The sequence below is a fragment of the Taudactylus pleione genome, unplaced genomic scaffold, assembly GCF_031769625.1.
Source record: "Taudactylus pleione unplaced genomic scaffold, aTauple2 ptg000032l, whole genome shotgun sequence".
Classification (NCBI taxonomy): Eukaryota; Metazoa; Chordata; class Amphibia; order Anura; family Myobatrachidae; genus Taudactylus; species Taudactylus pleione.
This window is the reverse complement of record NW_028284434.1, coordinates 35,151,804-35,166,517: the sequence shown is the minus strand read 5'-3', so window position 1 is coordinate 35,166,517 and position 14,714 is coordinate 35,151,804.

Below are 14,714 nucleotides of genomic sequence, written 5' to 3'. Positions count from 1 at the left end.
CCACTACAAAATTATACAGTTTACATGAAAATCAGTACAGTGTGCCAACTTGGAACAGACAGACACCACGTTCTTATTATGTTAGTATAGATTAATGCAGTGTATTGTTACTGGGTACTGAAGGGTAAGAGTGTACAGTTCTGCATGTAAAGGCACACACAATGTTCAGAGGATATATACTGGTTTATACAACCATAGATGAATGTAAATGGTGGAATTACATGTATATAATGTAACTGCATACTAATAATCGCTGTACTCGGAGGAGGAAACTTATAATTAAAGACCTTCGTATAAGGGCTGACCTAACTCCAATGGTTCTGCTAAATCTCCCAAATTGCACAGATATTTAGAACAAAACCTACCTGGTATAGGCATTAAAAGAAGAGTGCAGTAGGTTTGTGAGATCTTGGATACAGAACTGTCTGTGGCCAGGATTACTGTTATGCGAGTTACCTTTTCAGCAGACCTTATTGGGCTCGTGGGAGTTGGAAAATGACTGGAGGAAAGGAAAGTAGGGAAAAGGTGGTAGGCAACATGAAACATAAATAAAGCTGGAGAAAGATCTAAATGATCTAAATCTCTCCTGTAGAGAATGGAGGTGAAAACCGCCTGCAGCAGGAGGGGTATGCCATGCCATAAGAGGTCTTGGAATATATGGATTCTGTGGCCCTCAAAATCCACATGATCCAGGCGTCTCATTCAGTGTTTCTTCCTTCTGGGAGAATAATGTATTGAACAAATTACCTCCTAGTCAGGCTGTAGACTCACCTCTCAGACATAGACCTCTGTGTACTCTGTCAAAGGTCATGCGCTCGTTAGGGCCTCACTCCAGAATTTCCTTGAAGATTTGTGTTAAAATATCTGTGAGGCACACTGGTTGGGGATATCCTCCAGTACACCACAGATTCTCAAATTATTCCTCCGACCCCTATTATCCAAGTCTTCCGTCCTGTTTTTGTAGCCACTTCAATTCCACCGCCTGATGGGCCATGGTGGCAGTCATTGATGGTCTCCTTGCTGTCCTCAAGAGCTGTTATTTTGTCAGTAAATATCTGCTGGATGGTTAGCCACCTCATTGCGGATTGTCTCCTGTAATTTTATTTCCAACATTTCAAAATCTTCAAGATCTGGTAGATCTTATTTAGCTGGTATAGTGCGTAGTAGCTGCAATATATCCACACTGGTCATGCTCAGGCACGATGGAGCTGCACGCCTGGCTCTCTACTGAGAGTTTCAGAGTGAGTTGGAGAAGTGGTCTGGAGAATATCACTCTCCATCACGTAGAAGGAGCCAGAGACTTTCAGAAGTTGGTGCAGATCCAAACTCTGGGCTGCCGCCTTTACACAGGTTTTGTTTTTTTAAGAGGAATTTTTTTTTATCCTTGCTCATTGTGCAGGAATAAGGGAGGCTAGTATTAGCTCCCAGAGGCCTAATTAAATGTGTGTGTGTGTGTGTGTGTGTATATATATATATACACACACACCCAATGTTTGCAGATCTGCTCATGCACAGGAGCTGCACTGAGCATGCGCAAATTTGTTTCTGCGATGTTGATTGCAGTGCTCCAAAAGTCGCAGCCTGATTGACACGCTGCTGGCGTTTGAGGGCGGCTGAAGCCAGTGCCTGCACCCTTGGAAACCTCTTCATTGACCCCCAGCAGCGTTATGTACTCTGACATCCCGAGTAACCTGAGGGTTTCTCAGATGTCCCATGTTCACTCAGTTGAATGCTGCATTTTGGGATTCAGCAGCGAATCACAGGAGCCACCTTTTTACACAAGATGCCTCAGCATTTACATATTGTCCCACAGCTGCTACGTACAAGGACACAGTGGCACATTAGTGTCCATCTCTGAATCAGCTCCACAGTCACTCTCTATGCTGTATAAAACTGCAGGTAGTGTTCATCAGTAATCGCTGGCCACTTTCCCCCATGAAGAAGCTCAGATGGCCATTGGCAGTGTCTGGTAGTAAGGGCTATAATCCCAAATCAGCACATCAATATATCTAGTAGTTCAAAGTGAAAAAATACAGAATGTAAAGCATTTTCATTTTTAACATGACCACTGGGGGGCAGTAGAGACTTGAAATTGAGCAGAAGCAGAGAAAATGTACAGTAAATATAGTATTAGTATGGTGGTTCCCAAACTGGGTGCACAGGTTGGTGGTCCAGGCCCAAATGAAATTATTTATGGTCAAGGTGACCAACGGCAAAATCAGTGCTGGTGGCTGCTAATCATGAAATATGTGGACAAACAGTTTGTAATCCTGTCCCCCACCACATAACTGACCCTAAGGATGACCGATAAGCACAATTTACTTAATTTAATAATTTTTCTGAATTTCTCAATAAGAAAATTTTGGACAAGGGGTGCCGTGAAAAAATTGCTGATAATCCCGCAAAAGGGAGACCGACTGGCCTATAAGAGCATCAGTAGACCAGTTAAGTGCACCCTGTGCAAGAGTCTGAGTCATAAAGGAGTCTTAAGGTGCGTATCCACTAGATGAGAAATATGAACGATTATGACATCATAATCGTTCAATCGCTCATTAATTGTTCATTAATCGTGCAGTAAAATGCCGGCAACGACCAGTGATGCGCGCTCCCGCTGGTCGTTGTTGGCATCTATCATCGCCTGAACATGCAGTTCAACCTCCCGATATCGACAGGTTGTGCATGTTCGGGGATGAGGGAGGGTGACTGCACTGAACAATATATCGTTCAGTGTGGCCACATTATCCATGACACAATATAAGGAACGATTGCACGATTACAATTTTGTAATCGTATAGTCTTTCCACTCTTGTGTAGTGGATACGCACCTTAAACTGTAATCAAGTGTATAACAGCATACCTCCCAGCTGTCTTGATTTTAGTGGACCTGCATACCTCCCAGCTGTACCGAATTTGGCGGAGTAGGCCCGCTTTCAACACTCTGCGCCATCCTGTCTGCAGTGTCCCGCGTTGGTGTGGGGACAGGTTGGAAGACCCTCTCTCACATGCTGCTCTGCTTAACAGAGCAAGTAGTGAACAGATACTGGGTCTCATTCAGACCCGCTCGCGAGCGCAGGACGCTCGCAAGTGGGTTGATGGTATCCAAATGCGCATGCGCTCCATCGTGCGCATGCGCGAGACCCGGATAGCGACAGCCAAGCTGTCACTCCGGGTCTTGCACCTAAGCGGGCGTGCTGTCGATGGTGAGTGACAGCACACCCCCTTTGGTGGGTGTGCCGGGGGCGTGGCTGCCAGATGGAGGCGTTTCCATGGGAACGCCTACCGTCTGGGTACGGCCCCACTGACATCACTAGTGATGTCAGTCGGAGTGATTTGGGCTCTGATAGAGCCAAAATCACTCCAGGGCTTGCGGCAACGAGACCCTACCGCAGGGTCTCATCGCAAGCCCGATGGTCGCGATGGTCTTGACCATCGCGGCCATCATCATGGACGCTCGCATAAGCTGTGGGTGGTAACCCACAGCTATGCGAGCGTCCAGGAGGACGCTTCAAAAAAAAAAACGCCCTGATTCAGAGCGGGCGCTCGTTCTAAGCGTCCGGCTCTGAATCAGGCCCACTGTGTGGAGTAGGGGCATGCACAGCAGCTCCCAGAGCACTGGGCATGCCCCCAGCTTGACAAAAAATGGGGGGGGTTCGCAGAACATCATTTCCCATCAGGCTATGGCCCCTTGCCGCGATGCTTCCCCCCTTTTTCCGGGTGCGCTCATAAGTCCCGTTCTCAGCTACAAGAAAGTTGTGAGGTATGGTACTGTCCCACTTTTCGGGCACTGTCCAAACGCAGGCCAAGGGTTGGGAGGAAGCTCTGTCATTGTTCTCTTCATAGCAGATATAATTAATAATAGAGTTGAGGACTGTGCAAACATGATGGTTGAGATACCCTTGAGGATTGAAGAATTGATAGTTGGTGCAGACCCTGGCTGTAAAATTGATAATAAATTAATTATAAAACAATTCATTGGTGCAGCCCCTGGCTGTAAAATTGATAATGAATTAATTAAAAAAACAATTCATTGGGTGCAGCCCCTGGCTGAATAATTAATAAAAAGCAATTCATTGGTACAGCCTCTTGCTGTAAAATTGATCATAAATTAATTTCAAAATAAATCATTGGTTCCTAAACCAACCATAACATTAATTTAAAATGTCAGGCAGCAATGCTCCAACCAGCACATAATGGAAAGGAAAAAGGTGCAAAATGGAATAGTCCTTGGGCCCTCCCATCCTTATGTTGTATACGAAACAGGACAGTTTAACAAACCAATCATTTCAGCGACAAGGACTGCCAATTGTGGCTGAAATGATTGGTTTGTTTGGAACCCCATAAAACAAGCTGCCAATGTGCATTGGACATGGAAATGAAAATGATCCCATACACAAACTGGCTTTATATTACAAGTTGTCATCGTCCTCGTCATCCCCATCAGTGTGTACATCCTCTCCTTCACACAATATGAATTCATCCCCACTGGAATCCACCATAGCGGTGCCTCTGTAATTTTTTTTATGTAATTGTTGGTAGAGGTCTTCCTCGTGGAATTTGTAATTCGTTGTAGTGAACATCATCTTTTCCACATTTTGAGGAAGTAACCTCCTATGCCGATCACTGACAAGGTTGCCAGCTGCACTGAAAACTCTTTCGGAGTACACACTGGAAGGTGGGCAACTTAAGTAATGCAAAGCCAGTTTGTGTATGGGACTCCAAATTGCCTCTTTTTCCTGCCAGTACTGAAATGGACTGTCTGACATGCCTATTAGGATGTTATCTCTGAAATAGTCCTCCACCATTCTGTGAATGAAGACCGCATCACACATAGTCACGGTAGAAGACATGTCACTAGTAGGTAGTTCTCTCAGGCCTGACCAGATGTCATTTTTGATGAACAATCTGCATGACCAGCAGGCATTCTGTAAGTAAAATTAAGTTTTTTCCTGGCAGCTGCAGAAACTGAAGGAGGAGATGATGGTGTTTCACGTGCGGCTGCAGCTGACAATTTTTTTACCAACAGCGTAGTTTTAGATTTCGGTATGTTGGAAAAAAACTCACAAGGTAGGACTTAAACCTAGGATCCAGAATGGTCGCCAAAATATATTTTTCAGATTTCAATAGATTGACGACTCTTGGATCCTGGTGAAGTGAATCAAGGGCTTGATCCACCAGTCCGATATACTTTGCGCAATTGCTCCGTTTCACCTCCTCCTTCAGTTTCTCCAGCTGTTTTTACAAAAGTCTGATGAGGGGAATGACTTGACTCAAGCTGGCAGTGTCTGAACTAACTTCACGTGTGGCAAGTTCAAAGGGTTTGAGAACCTTGCACAAAACGGAAATTATTTTCCAATGCACTTGAGTAAGGTGCATTCCCCCTCCACAGCCTATGTCATAGGCCGTTGTATAGCCCTGGATGGCCTTTTGCTGTTCCTCCATCCGCTGAAGCATATAGAGGGTAGAATTCCACCGAGTTACTACCTCTTGCTTCAGCTGATGGCAGGGCAAATTTAACAGTACCTGCTGGTCATGCAATCTTCGACAAGCGGTCACCGAATGTCTAAAATGTCCTGATATTTTGCGGGCCACCGAGAGCATCTCCTGCACGTCCGTGTCAGTTTTTAAAAAATGTTGCACCACCAAATTAATTGTGTGAGCAAAACATGGGACGTGTTGGAATTCGCCCACATGTAATGCTCTCACAATATTGGTGGCATTATCCAAAATCACAAATCCCAAGGAGAGTCCAAGTGGGGTAAGCCATTTAGCAAAGATTTCCCTGAGGTTTTCTAAGAGGTTTTCAGCGGTATGCCTCTTAGTGAAACCAGTTATACAAAGAGTATCCTGCCTCTATATCAACTGTCTTTTGGTAGATGTTGCTGCTGCTGTTGTAGGCAATACACCTACCCAGTGGGCTGTCACAGTCATGTAATCCTTAGTTTGCCCTGTCCCACTTGTCCACATAACAGTGGTCAAGTGGACAGTGGGTACAACGGCATTTCTGAGGACATTAATAAGGTTTTTTTTTTATGTCCTTGTACAGACTTGGAATTGCTTTCTAGCAAAGTGGAATCTAGAAGGGATCTGGTAGCAAGGACACTGTTGAAAAACCCACTGCAGTAATGGCGGATAGTGGATGCACATCTAATACCAGAATAGCTGTTATGGCATCCGTAATCTGCTGTGCAAATGGATGATTGCTGTCATAATTGTTTGCCCTTGCAAATGTTTGTTTTTTGGAGGATACGCTACAAGTAGTCGTCCTCCCAGTCCCCTTCTGGGATGAAAATCCACTCACAGCAGCAGCAACAGGCGTAGTCATCAAAGATCCTTCTGAGGAATCACAGATAGGAGAGGAGTCAATCATGCTTTGAATACCAACATTGGATGCAGTAGGACTACTCCCGATGACGAATGAGGATGTTGATGATGCAGGTGTTGGTGTTGGAGTTCGAAGGCGCTTGGATCCACAGAGAGGGAGCAGGAAGGTGACACTGGACTTGTTACATTTTCAGTTTTGGAACTTGGCGACGTACACTTTGATATTTGATGAATGTGCTCCAAGTTACGTAACAAGGAGGAGGTTCCTAGGTGTTTTAGGTCCCTCCCTCTACTCACTCTTGCTTGGCAACGGTCACATATGGCTTGATAACTGTTGTCCGAATCGGGGTGGAAATAATACCACACGTGAGAAGTGGATTTTTTTGTCTTTTGTCCCTGCATGACAACAGTGGGCTTTGGCTTTTTCAATCCATGGGCAACAGCTGTTGCCTTACTTACACAAAGGACATCCTCATCACCAGCATCTTCATCATCAACATCCTCATCATCCTTATCATCTTCAACTACCAAAATATCCTCCTCCATGTGCAATTCCACAGAAGCATCCTCGATGACTACGTCTGCAAGATGTTGACTGCCCTTCCCAACATTTACAGAGGGCACAGAAATGTTGGAACTTGGAGGACCCTCCAGTACACTAGAATTTAGGTCTGGCTCACACATGGCAACCGCGGACACACTTGCACTCTCCTCGGGGATTTGTAGTTTCGATTTCTCAGGACACACAGTTTTTTTTTTCCAAAGTGCTATCAGAATCAGAACCAGCAGTCTTCATAAAGAAAGGCCAAGGCCTTATCCTTTCCTTGCCACTTCGTGTAGTGAATGTCATATTGCCAATTGTTTTTTATCTAAAGACAAATTTCCTTTCAATTTTTTTTTCTTAACTTCAGTAAAAGTAGCTTTACCATATCGATGGCGTGACTTAAGCCCTGGGGCATGGGCCTTCATAGAGGACAAGGAAGTTGACGGCCTTGCACTGCTGGCGGCAGCTACAACATGTGCTTTTTGTCACAAGCACCAATAGTGTAGCCAAGGTGCGGTTACAAAATTAACACACGTGCAGTCGTGCGCACACAGAAAAAAATTAGACAAAAAAAGACAATTTAAAAAAAAAAAATTTCAGCTCCAGAACTTGGGCCCAGAGCACATATTGATGACGACTGGAGTCGGGCAGCACTAGATTGCGTTGCCGACTTGCTAGATCTTGTGCTGCTAAGCCTAACACACACAGACAATTATTAGACAAAAAAAGACAATTTATTTTTATTTATTTCAGCTCCAGAACTTGGGCCCAGAGCACAGATTGATGACGACTGGAGTCGGGCAGCACTAGGTTGCAACTTGCTATATATTGTGCGGCTAAGCCTAACACACACACACATAGAAAATAAATTGACAATATAATATATATATATATATATATAATTTTAGGGCGGGTCCAGAACTTGGGCCCAGATGGATGCAGCAGACAGCACAGCACCAGCCCAGATGGACGCAGCAGACAGCACAGCACCAGCCCAGATGGATCAGCAACAGCCCAGGACACAGCAGACAGCACAGCACCTCTGCCCAGTCCTACACTACCCACCCTCTCTGTTCAGTCTACACAGCCGGAGTGAAATGGCGCCCGCCGTGTCCCTTATATATAGAGACGAAAGCTCGTGAGCCGCGAGATTTCGTCTATGGTTTTGTCTCGATTTGAGAGATCCGAGTCAGGCGGGAAACCCCGAGCCGGCTTGGATCCGATTTGGATCTACAAAATTCGGGTGGGTTCAGATCTCTGAGATCCGAACCCGCTCATCTCTAGTAGAAATTAGGGGTGAGCGGGTTCGGATTTCTGAAATCCGAACCCCCCCGAGCCCCCCCGATCCGAGGCCGATCCGAGTCAGGCTCGACTTTTCCCGCCTGACTCGGATCTGAAATCGAGGCAAAACGTCATCATCCCGCCTTCCGGGTCTCGCGGGTTTTGGATCCTATATAAGGTACCCGCGTCGGCGCCATTTTCTCACTCGGCTGTGGACAGTGAAGAGGGAGGGTGGGAGTTAGGGCTGGCTGGGCAGTGTAGTGTAGTGTAGTGCAGAGTAGTGTTGTGCTGTGCTGCGCTGTGCTGCGCTGTGCTGCTGTTGTCCATAGGGGCTGTGTCCACTACTTCAAAGTCCATAGGGGCTGGCTGGACTGTGTTGTGCAGTCAGTTCTCCAAAGGGGCTGTGTCCACTCCAAAGTCCTGTGCAGTGTCCCAGTCCTAAAGGGGTGCTGTAGTGTTGTCCAGGGGGTGCTCTGTCCATCAAGGGTGCTCCCCCCAAGTGCTAAAAAAAAACATATTTTTTCTGTGTTTGTGAATTGTGTGCGCAGTAGCCGCACATGCATCAACAAAGTAGTGCCAAGCGTGCGCCTGTGTCATAAGTAAAGGGCCGGCTGGCTTGACCGTTAAAGGGTGCTGTAACCCCCAAAGTACACTCCAGTCCAAACCAAATTAAAAAAAAAATTCTGTGTTTGTGAATTGTGTGCGCAGTAGCCGCACGTGCATCAACAAAGTAGTGCCAAGCGTGCGCCTGTGTCATAAGTAAAGGGCCGGCTGGCTTGACCGTTAAAGGGTGCTGTAACCCCCAAAGTACACTCCAGTCCAAACCAAATAAAAAAATATTTTCTGTGTTTGTGAATTGTGTGCGCAGTAGCCGCACGTGCATCAACAAAGTAGTGCCAAGCGTGCGCCTGTGTCATAAGTAAAGGGCCGGCTGGCTTGACCGTTAAAGGGTGCTGTAACCCCCAAAGTACACTCCAGTCCAAACCAAATAAAAAAATATTTTCTGTGTTTGTGAATTGTGTGCGCAGTAGCCGCACATGCATCAACAAAGTAGTGCCAAGCGTGCGCCTGTGTCATAAGTAAAGGGCCGGCTGGCTTGACCGTTAAAGGGTGCTGTAACCCCCAAAGTACACTCCAAACCAAATAAAAAAATATTTTCTGTGTTTGTGAATTGTGTGCACTGTGGCTGCACGTGCATCAACAAAGGAGCAGCGCCAAGCGTGCACCTGTATCCCATAAGTAAAGAGCCGGCTGGCTCATTTCTTAAAGGGTGGTGTAACCCACAAAGTGCACTACTCTCCAGCAAAAATAAAAAAAATATTTTCTGTGTTTGTGTGCGCCTTAGCCGCACGTATATATCAATATAACATAAATGGAGGACCAAACTTTCTCCGATAAAAATAAAATAGGGAAAGATCAAGAACCACTTCCTCCTAGTGCTGTTGCTGCTGCTGGGAGTTGTTCATCATCCCAGAGAGGAAGTAGGAACACCACTAGTTTTACTAAACAATTGACCCTCCAACAGTCCCTAGCGATGAGGATGAAGTACGACAGCAGTCATCCTGAAGCAAAACGTATAACTGAGGCCTTGACTGCTATGTTGGTGTTAGACGTGCGTCCGGTATCCGCCATTAGTGCAGTGGGATTTAGACAATTGATGGAGGTAGTGTGTCCCCGGTTCCAAATCCCGTCTAGATTCCACCTGCATCCTCAAAGCAGCAGCGACAAGCGTGCGTCTGTCTGTTAAAGGGTGGTGTAACCCTCAAAGTGCGCTCCACAAACAATAAAAATATTCTTCTTTTTTTTTCTGTCTTTGTGAATTGTGTGGGCTGTAGCCGCACTTGCATCCTCAAAGCAGCGACAACCATGCGTCTGTCTGTTAAAGGGTGGTGTAACCCTCAAAGTGCTCCAAAAAATAAAAAACTATTTTTTTATGTGTTTGTGACTTGTGTGCGATGTAGCCGCACGTGCATCAACACAGTAGCAGCGCCAAGCGTGCACCTGTGTAATAAGTCAAGGGCCGGTTTGGACATCTGGTCCGGACTGAAGGACGTGCCAACAATTTCTGACAAGTCTACTGTCACTGCATATGATACTGTCCTCAAAGTTGCAGCGACAAGCGTGCGTCTGTCTGTTAAAGGGTGGTGTAACCCTCAAAGTGCGCTCCACAAACAATAAAAATATTCTTCTTTTTTTTTCTGTCTTTGTGAAATGTGTGGGCTGTAGCCGCACCTGCATCCTTAAAGCAGCAGCGACAAGCGTGCGTCTGTCTGTCTGTTAAAGGGCGGTGTAACCCTCAAAGTGCGCTCCACAAACAATAAAAAAATTCTTTTTTTTCTGTCTTTGTGAATTGTGTGGGCTGTAGCCGCACTTGCATCCTCAAAGCAGCAGCGACAAGCGTGCGTCTGTCTGTTAAAGGATTACATCGGTGACAGCATCCAAGTAGGCATGTCAGACAGTCCGTACCTGTACTGGCAGGAAAAAGAAGCAATTTGGAAGTCCCTGTACAAACTGGCTCTATTTTACCTGAGTTGCCCCCCCTCCAGTGTGTACTCCGAAAGAGTGTTTAGTGCAGCCGGGAACCTTGTCAGCGAAAGGCGTAGGAGGTTGCTTCCACAAAATGTGGAGAAGATGATGTTCATAAAATGAATTATCAACTCTTCCAAGGAGACCAGCCTCCAGAACGTACAGAGGGACCTGTGGTTGTGGATTCCAGCGGGGACGAATTAATACTCTGTGAGGATGAGGATGTACACAACACTGAAGAGGGTGAGGAATCGGTGGATGAGGAGGATGAGGACGACATCTTGCCTCCGTAGAGCCAGTTTGTGCAGGGACAGATTAATTGCCAGCTTGTTTTGTGGGGGCCTAAACGAACCAATCATTTCAGCCATAGTGTGGCAGACCCTGGCGCTGAAATGTTTGGTTTGTTAAAGTGTGCATGTCCTGTTTATACAACATAAGGGTGGGTGGGAGGGCCCAAGGACAATTCCATCTTGCACCTCTTTTTTTTCTTTGAATTATGTACTGTTTGGGGCCTAGTTTTCAAACTGCCATCCAGTCTGGCACTGCAGTGTCACTCCTAGATGGACCACGTGTTTGTGCCGCCCACTCGTGTCGCTTAGCATAGTCATCCAGCTACCTCGGTGCAACCTTTTGGATATAAAAACACTATTGTGAGGTGTGAGGTGTTCAGAATAGACTGGAAATGAGTGGAAATTAAGGTTATTGAGGTTAATAATAGCATAGGAGCAGAAAAAAACACAAATTCTGTGATTTTAGCTGTTTTTATGCTTTTTTAAAAAAAAATACAGATCCAAAACACAAAACCCAGAACCCAAAACACGGAAGGGTGGTTTTGGCAAAACCAATCCAGATCCAAAACACAAAGAAAGATCCAGATCCAAAACCAAAACACAAAACACGAAAAGTGGCCGGTGCACACCCCTAGTAGAAATATATACATTTGCTTGCATGCAGGGTAAATACTGGCTGCTGTTGCAAATAGCCCACAAATGCTGGACAGCTTTATTTTCAGTTTGAACACCCCCTTTATCACATCTAAATCTCTCTCCCCATTTTAATCTATCCCAACCTGCAATGTAACATGGTTTTGCCAACACAGATACTTGCTCTTTCTTACTTTATTCCCTACTTCAGAGGTTCCCAAACTCCGCCATTCCAGGTTTTAAGAATATCCATGCTTGAGCACAGATGACTTATTTAGTACAACAGTCAATTTTATTTAACCATCAGGATTTATGGCGGAGTTTGGGAAGCTCTGCCCCAGTGGCGTCACTAGGGGAGTGCTGGCTACACCAGATGGCACCATCCGAGGGGGTGACACTCAAATAGCAGAGCCACTTTGCTATTTGGGTTTCACCCCCTCGAATGCTGTCACCGAGTGGCATACTTACCTACTTTTGAAAAAGCATTTCAGGGAGATTGTGAAAGCAGCACCTATGAGCGCGTGTTACAGTGGGCGTGTACTGATAAATCTGAGAGGCGTGTCCTAAACCTGACTTACATCCACATGTAAACCAGCCCAAAAGATCTGTTTGTTGATGAAAACACACTAATACTTATCAGAAATTCATAGGGATCATTGTGCCTTCTAATAACCAATGCAAGGAGGAAATTACACTAATGATCCCATTTGAATGTATATATCTCTGTTTTTTAATATAACAGCTTCATAATGGGGGTAAGGATGAAATGAGGGAGATTGGTAGACTCTTCAGGGAGATTGCTACTATTTCAGGGAGTCTCCTGCACAATGAGGGAGGGTTGGCAAGTATGCCGAGTGGCTATGCGCACATCATCTGTTACACCCCCCCCCCCCGGTGGCCAGAGAGGTTGGGGGCTTCCCAGCAGCTCCCGGACCGCTGGTCAAGCCCCCAGCATGATGACAATGGGGGCGAGACATGCATGAGACCAGTGGTCGAAGTGGAAATTTTGTAGTGGTGGTATGGAAATATCAGGGGGCTTTACTTAAGTAGGCCCATATCCTGGGCCCCCCTGATATTTTCATACCCCCCTTCTTCCCCTCACAACAGTCACCACACCACACAACGCTGCACTCTGCTGCGCACCGGTCACTGCCACCTTCCCCTCACTTCTTGGCGATATTTTGAATTTAGCGCCGGCCGCGAGTCAATGACAGCTCGCGGACCAGCAGCCAATTTGTGGAGACCACGCAGCCGCCCCTGATTGCCAGTCTGCAAGCTGTGATTGGGTAGTCTCCCAGACCCACGGAAGACCCCCGGAAGATCTCCCGCATCTTGCCCACTTCCACATGAAGCGGGCAGGATGGGGAGATAATACCAGGAATCGTTGAGTCTAACAACAAGAAGGCCTCGGCTCCGTGCCTGGAGTGGTCATCTGCATCTCCTCTGCAGGCTTCTCCCAGAGAGGAAAGACAGAACGTCTACTACCATTCTACTGGCACCTTCTAGCTTGGGGGCAAATGTAAGCAAGTTGCCAAGCTCATCTACTAACACCTGCCGTCGGTCCTTTCTCCGACTTGGGGCCATATTCAATTAGCCACGAAAAGTCCCGTCCTTTTCGCCTGCCGGACTTTCCGCCGACATTGCGTGTTTTTGGAGAAAACACTTTTCGTAAGCGCGCCCGCTTTTCGCCCTATTCAATTCCAAAGGATGCGGAAACGCGTCCCACCGAAACTCAAACAGGCAAAAAGTGCTGTCAGATTTGGGGAAATCAGCCTGATACCCCCAAAAGATGTACTGACATGGGGGATCACTATGGATACCCCCGAATAGACCTGCTGAAGGTATTTGTTGTGCTTAAATGCTCTAAATAGCTGCTATTTAGCGTCTTTGCACAAGTGGTGAAGAATAGCATTTAGCAGTTTATTTTGCAAAAATAAGTAGTCCCAGCAAATTTGGGGTACATGAAAATTGGTTTAAGCATGGTTAAAAATCGCTGAAGTGAGGTTTTAAAAAACGTAAAAAATGCACCTTCGGCATGCACCTGCAATCAATAAACCTCTGGAGTCTATTTCGCTAGATTTTAAGTTTGTCCCCCCAACTTTGAACTTTTTCGCCCCCAAAACAAAAGTACTTTTTTGGGGTGATCTAAAGTTTTTTAAAAACTTTTTTGATGCAGTTTACCTTTGGGGGACTGTCCCAAGGCTGCAGGGGTGTTCCCGCAACTTTGCACCCCAAACCCCCAATTCTGCACTTTTTTTCGCCTGCATTCAGGGGCAAATCTTTTCCTCTGGTTACAAGGCGCAGACTTTTCGCACCGGCGAAAAGTCTTTCGGCATTGAATACGGAGATAAGTTCTCGCCTATCGAAATTACGTCATCAGCAGAAACTTTTCACTGAAAACGGCTTATCGCAGGCAAATTGAATACGGCCCTTTATGTGGCTCATGGTGCGACCAGAATCCAGGTAAACGTTGGTGTCTGTGAGTGGTTCTCAAATGCCGGTTATTGCCCCTGAGCGTGGTTGGTAAGAGCTGTATACACTGGGGCCATGAGATTAATCGGAGGACGCTCCGGATCACCATGTATACTTACCAGTCAGCCAGACGGGGTCCTGTTATTTACAGCTCTGGGCTAAGGACGGTAATTATAACCACTACATAAGGATGTAATCTTGACCTTTTTCCTGACTATTATTAAGGTGTAAAATTATACTCTAAAGATCCTGTGATCTGGATATTTTATAACAAAAACAGATTACTATATATCCATTTGGGAGATACAAAAGAAAGCAGGGGTTAGAGGGAGGTTAATTTGTGGACATACTCTTCTTGTGACAATTAGTTCTCTATACTGTGCCTAGGACTAGCATGGAAGGTGGTCAGTTCCCAAAAAGACTGACCCTGAGCAAACAGCTACAGGGCCACGTAAAGACTTGGTGATGCCTCTGAGCGATGTCATGCACAGAACCTTGTGAGGGGTCAGCTGGGCAGAGAACAGCTTTTACAATATCTTTCATTTCAGTTGAATATTAAGCATGAAAATTGTAAAATGTTACAGATCCTTTCTTGTGATCATCCTACAGAACCAATTTTATCCTCAATCAACCTAGTGTAAATTGTC